Here is a 6,699-nt window from a genome sequence, read left to right as displayed (position 1 = left end):
GAGGTTAAATGTACAAGTACAGATGCTGATCATGTCTAAAAAGCCTCACGTTGGCCAGATCTGCAAATCCCATGAATAAATATGATGATTTTGTTTTGTCATGGATGGAGATAGCTTTAATATTAATAATCTTTCCTGTAAATGTGCATGCTGAATTTGGTATAATCGCCGAAATCTCCGTCTCGAAATTTGATTGGAGGAAAAGTTAGTTTCACAGTACTAGCCTTTTGTGAGTGAGTTTGTTGTAAGCAAATCGTGCCTTTGTTCATTTCGAGTAGTTGCAGATGATGTAAGTCAAGACAAAATGAAAAAGGCAGGAAATCAAAAGGTACAAGATGTTCAACAGATTATAAAGCACTTGGGTAATTCAACATCTTTCTCTTTCACGAAAGTGCCCCAAAATGGTATTAATGTACAATTGTTTACAAAACAACGAGCCCACTATAGCTGTTTTAGCCAGCCCCGTCTCGGCATGGCTAGATGCTATCAACAGAAACAAATTGAACAAATCCTTCAATAACTTGCCGGGTCCATCAATCAAGCTAAGTATCTGTAGGTGTTTGCAGTCTCAAGGTCTCGTTCCAAGTATTCCCTGCTGATAAGATCCTCGATCCTCCTCTTGATAATTTTGATGTCAGGCTGCACGAGAGACATACGCTATAAGCATCACAAAAAAGTAATATCACAATATCCAAAAGCTAAATTGACTTGGGAGTTTGATGGACGGACCTTGAACATGCGGCTGAGCTGCTCAACGCACTCCGCAACGAGTTGCTGATGGCCCATGACCTTGCGGCTCTTCATGATGCGCACGATGCTCGCATCGATCGAGAACCTCTTGTCCTTGTTGACATCCTCGACAACCTTCTTCTTCTCGTCGGTAGGAGGAAGTGGTACCTGCACGCGCATTGCAAAGTCATTCGGTTACACAAGAATTAATCTGGAAAGAACCAGAGCAAAATTGAGAAACAAGGTAGGAAGACTGAATTACGAAACGGAACGCACCTTTATCCTCCTCATTTTGTCAGTAAATTTGTGGTTGACCTGAAAGACGTCATTTGGAGAAATTGTTCGGTTGCTTGGCACTTTGTTAAGAATCTTATACTTTGCACATGAGAGTGAATGGAGCAGGCGCATGGCGTCGTCATCGGGCAGATTTAGTTGCGTCACAATCTCAGAGTAACTTAGTCGTTCAGATCCATTGAATAGCAGAAGCATTGCAGCCTGGTCAGTCAAAATAGCAGGGAATGTAAGGTTTGTTTTTTAAACGATTCACAAAGCGAAGTAGTTGTACGCTTGTACTTTGTCAAGGGTTTAAAATAGCGGGGAGTACCTGATATGTTGTAACAATCAGCTCAAAAGGTTTGGCGTCAAACTTTGCAACGATATTGCAATTTCCCATGGAATAGACCCAAGTAAGCCTTTTGGATTTCTGGTTGGAATTGTAATAATCTTTGAAATTCTCGACGCATTTAATCTGAAAGCATAAGAGCTAAAGTTAGACCAATATATATATGCACGGGTCAAATAGGGGGCTAAGCCAATCAGGGTACGTATATGTGATCAAGGAAGGAGTAAATAGATATACCATCTCGGAAGGAAGATTTATGTTTGAGGTTTTGTAACTTGGCCAGCTTCCTGTCTGCAGAACAGTAACACTGAAGTCTACCCGATGATCTGATGATTTTTTGCTCATGTAGTCTTCAAACTTTGTCTGATGGTCTTTTGCTGTTGTCACGTCATTGATCATGTTCTCCATTTTCAAAGTAAATTGTCCCCCAAAGTACTGCTTGAGCTTGGAAAGGAGGCTTCGCTCGTGTTCATTATTGGCACTCTTATCAAAGAGCAATCTCTTTCCAAGCTTCTTCCTGCAACACATTTTTCAGGATCAGTTTCAATCTTCTTCAAAATCATATTGGTTCTTATTTAGGTAAAGGTGCGTGTGTCACTGTAACATTCCAGCTAACAGAAAAACACAAACCTGTGAAACTCAACAAAGAGATCCTTATCGCTGATGTATGTGAGAATGGTCACAACCTGGAGAAAAATAAGTCTCGGCATTAAGAAAAACATAGTATTGTAAGCTCGTGGGAAAAAGAATCACAGTTACTGTGTGCACCTTATCAAGGGTCTCTTCTACAACTTCGTCGCTTAGCTTTTCGCTTCCACCTTTCCGCAAGATGCTATCACAGAATGATGCAAGCGACTCAGCACTAGTACAACCAGCAACATCTTTGTTGCAGAAGTCTTCGAAGGCCGCCTTAAGAGCCTAATTAAGGACAGAGATAGAGAAGGCAAACAGAACGGGCTCAGGTTTCGCCAGACAATGAAACTGAGATACGGCAAAGTATAATAATGGAAATACTTGACGTGCGAACCTTATGAAATGCTGAGTTGTCTTGGAAACAGTTGGTGACATATGCTAGCTGTTTGTCGTGGAGCTCAATCGCTTTCCGCACAAATTCCTAAACAGAGCAATAAACCATGAGAAAAAGAGAACAAATATATGGTGGTGCTAATCAAAGGTATGCTAAAGTGACACAGACCTGCTCCGGTGAACCCACAGCTTCCTTCTTCTCATTCTGAACATATTGACATTGCAAGAATAGTCAGAATAAGAAAATTGTTGTGCATAATAAAGTGTTGACTAGAATGGTTCTAAAGACCACCTGTGGACGATTAACAATTTAAAATTTAAAAATATCAAGTTTGAAAAAAAGAAGAAAAACTAGAAGGCTTTTTAATTAAACGGCTAAATCAGTTAGCTGGCAAAAACTAGAAGACTATGTCCAGCAACCTTGGAATAAAATATACTCACCACATTATGAAGATTTATTATATGCAATGACATTTAAGCATATAATAATCATTCAAGAAGGAATAATTCAACACAAATCTAGCATTCAATAAGAGTCTCTCAAAAATTCCTCTAAAATTTAATCAAGGGATATGTCAACTAATCAGCACGTTTATTATACATGTACTCCCACGAAACTGGTTTATAACAGAGTGAAAAATGACAATCGATTGAGAATTACTAAGGAATTCGAGATTTTAATATGATGATGCCAACATTGATCCACCTTTGTAGAACAGAGGGAGAAGACATGGATTACCCACCTTTGTGCCGTTGGCAGCATCTGCTGCATGTTTCAACAAGGACATGCCCTCTTCCTTGACATGCTGCATAGAAGTAGGCATCTTGATTAGATCTTACTATCGTAAAAGGTGCAACGCATTAAAGCCTAACATGAGGTTGTCACTATATATACCTCCTTAAATATTTTCGATACATGAAACAGCCCAGCGTCTACCTTGGAAAAGAGCCTGTACATTCTTGATAGATCCTCAGACTACAGTAAAATAAAACAGCCTAAATATTTAGTAAATCCACAATCCAAATGTTAAATATGCAAGGCATAAATTAGAAACATCAAACCTTTCCATCTAAAAGCAACACTCTGCATCAAGAATTTTCCTTATACAAAATTTCTTCTGCGCGCCAACTTATGAGTTCCAATATAGTAACCTGTAAACATTAAGGTTAAATTTCCGTTGCGTAAAAAAGCTTAACACGGAGAATAACGGAAAGCTTATTATAGAAACACCAAAATAAATAACTGATTAAAAACCTCTAGCAACTTCTCTTCAGTTGAAGCATGCAAGTAATGGCCTACTCGCTCTTTCTCTTTCTGTAAGCTGTCCTCCACCTATATAAGCAGAGAGTACCAGTCAGAAGGTATCCTTACATTTGATTTAACTTGATATAATTTCAGTCATAACACAGAAACCTGACCTTGAGCATGTACTGGGGGCAGGAATCCTCCAGCATCCAGGTTTGTGCCTTTTTAGAATAGTAATCTGTGGTACCCTTGCAAAAAGCTTTTTCGAAATCAAGCTCATAGAGACTCACACTTCCCTGTCCAATTTCGAGATAGATACCAACAACATCCTTCAGAAGAGCACGGTCTATAAGCTGGCCTTCCCTCTCATTATCAACCTGTTAAAGACAACCGCAGGAGCACGAATTAATGCTGTAACTCATCATCTTTGTAAAAAAAATGTGCCAGAAGAAGGGGGCAAAAAGCAGCATTGGGCAAGGCTTACCATGTCGATAACAATCGTCGTCAATGTTGTTTTCAGCCCGCCGAAAACCTATAAAGGGCAACACAACCAATTACTACATGTTCAAACCTTGCACAGGAAAAATAACAAATTGCTCATGAGCGGAGGCTCCGGTGAAAAGTATCGTCCAGGAACGCAGAGACTTACTAGATCATGGAAGCAGCTCAAGTCGAGCTCTTTGAGCGGCAGAAGCAACTTGCGCGAAACATAGTAGCGGTCGAGGTAGTGGAAGAACCTGGTCAACCACCTGACCATCACCTTGTGGTTCTTCCACCTCTCCACCAATTCCCTCAGCAGGAACTCACCGTGCTTGCTCGTCAACGAGGGCAAGACCTATAACATGGCCAGAAAAGAAATTAAGCAACGCCTACAATCTGAGGGGAACGGCATGCGCAACTTTATAGAGGCGGGCGACTGGCGTTAAGAGCAATCTTACAACAAATTAAGATCACAATTAAAAGAAGCAATCTAATTAACTCGACCAACTAAGAAACGGACGTACGGTGGATTTGATGTACTCTTCGAGGGCCTGCTTGTAGCGCTTGTAGAGCTGCTCCGAGTAGTCGTACGGCGGCTTCTGCGGCACATGTTGAAAATGATTCTGCCACAGCGAAGAATTAGGTCAAGCCAGATTGGAGTTTTCGGGTGCAGGAAAAAAGCACGCCGGAGAAGAAGTATATGGCCCTAGATGGAAAGGGCGAGCCGCCGCGCGTGCGAGCGAGCGTACGTACGTGTAGAGGTTGATGTACTCCTGGGAGGTGAAGCTGGTGCCGTCGACGCCGTGGAGGATGCGCTTGAGCCTGGCGATGCCGGCCTCCATGTCCCGCCACCCGTCCTCCAGCGCGATCGGCGTCTCATCCTGATCCATGCCGCCGGAACGTAAGAGGGTTTGGGGGTTTGGGGTTTAGGGGGTCTCGCTTCGATCGATTTATTTTTCTCCGCAACGAAGCGGGGACGGCGGTATAAATAGCGGTGGCGGCATGCAGCTAGCGAGGAGACGGGCGGGTGGGCCACGAAATACTCCAATTATACTAAGTCGGTTTTGATCCTGAGTCAGCTTTCGTTTTAGGAAGAAAAAAAGTGGACTCTTCATCGTGTGAGTCGGTTTTGATCGTGAGTCGGCTTTGGTTTTCGTGGAGGAAGACGGGGACGCCCTGTCGCCGCCGGAGCGCCCAACTTTGGGGATTTTCTCGCTTTTGCCTTGTATTGTCGTCGCCTGTGCGCAGGTCTGCCCCTCGGTGCAAGGATGGGGAGGCCCCTCCTCATGCCCTGAGGTCTCCCCTGGCTTGGCCTTGCCTACCGTCAGCCGGTCTTGGCACTGTCGTGTGCTCCTGGTCCTCCCGAGTGGGGTCGCCCGCCAAGCCGACTCCAGCGCCTACAGTGATGGGTGGAGTAGCTCTGGGGAGTTGCCCTGGGGCTTTCCCCCATCGTCGAGCACGGTCGTGGTGGTTTGTGAGGAATCGCGGCCGCCAAGGTGGCCGCTAGGGTTGCACTCAGGCACCCTGCGCGGCTGCCACCGAAAGGATCGGGCCGAAGCGTTGTGTGGGTCTTGCTGCCCCGTTGAGCCCCAGTTGGCCCCAGCAGAGGCCCTTAGGGCTTGGCCATTTGCGCCTGCCGCCACTCCATACAGCGGGTCTGAATCCAATAGCATGTGTGTGATGCAATGGTAGGGTTTCCAACAACTAGATGTGAGGTCGCCTGGTTAGGTCCCTCTGCTTGATCTGTCGTCACCTACTCCCTCCTCGCCCGCTCACCCTACCTACGTCGCCACTGCGATGGCCCGTGACACCGGCGACAGGGCTTCTCAGTCGAAATGCCCCTTCCATACTAAACGTAATGCACGCCCCTCGGATCCCCTGCATGGGCCTCCTCTCGGCGACAATGACCCCCCCCCCCCCCCACCTCTTCCCGCGGTCGGCTCGCCCTGCACCGCGCCAACGTCCGGCGACATCTGGCTCGTGCTTGTCGATGTATGCTTGCAAGGAGCGACCTGATTCGTGGCTACCCTTGCCTGAATTGCCGGCACCCTCAGGCGGGAAGTAGAGCCTTGGGAGATTGCCCGTTGGCTGGGCAGAAGTACTCAAGCAAAGCAAATTGAAAAATGCTGACAAGATGATGTTCCTAATGTATCATGGTTCTCGAGGCGTTTTTCTCTTTCTTGAACCCATTTGGCCTTTATATTGGTTAGGTATTTTTTGGAATGTACTTGAGCTAGCCAAACATGTTTATTGATATATTGCTATATGTACAGAACTGTATTAGTACTTGCATAATGCTGATTGCTGGATCATTATGTTAAGATATTTTCTCCTTGTTTACTCTATCAGAAGCCAGTATTGTGAACTGTTTATAACAAACATATTGTTTCGAACTTATTTTAACTCGTTTCGAGTCTTCTATTGAGACATCATTCCTGTCAATCCTTCATCTTAAATGCGCTGAATGTTTTCAACAAAACCTTCACTTCTTCTGTTTCGGCTTTGGTGAGCCTTGGATTCTACCCAGACAGTTTCACCACTTGATCAAAAGTGTAAGGAGGTAAACCAATACCCATGTCTGGCCTCGCCATGTCCT

General features: G+C 44.7%; 1 pseudogene; it reads right to left on the bottom strand.

The window, feature by feature from the left end:
* Positions 1 to 347: 347 nt before the first annotated feature.
* LOC123057635 (cullin-1-like) lies at positions 348 to 5,014 on the bottom strand (annotated as a pseudogene).
* Positions 5,015 to 6,699: the final 1,685 nt, after the last annotated feature.

Source organism: Triticum aestivum, chromosome 3A (genome assembly GCF_018294505.1).
Source record: "Triticum aestivum cultivar Chinese Spring chromosome 3A, IWGSC CS RefSeq v2.1, whole genome shotgun sequence".
Taxonomy (NCBI): Eukaryota; Viridiplantae; Streptophyta; class Magnoliopsida; order Poales; family Poaceae; genus Triticum; species Triticum aestivum.
Note: the sequence above shows the minus strand (reverse complement) of the source record. Positions and strands in the feature narration are given on the sequence as shown.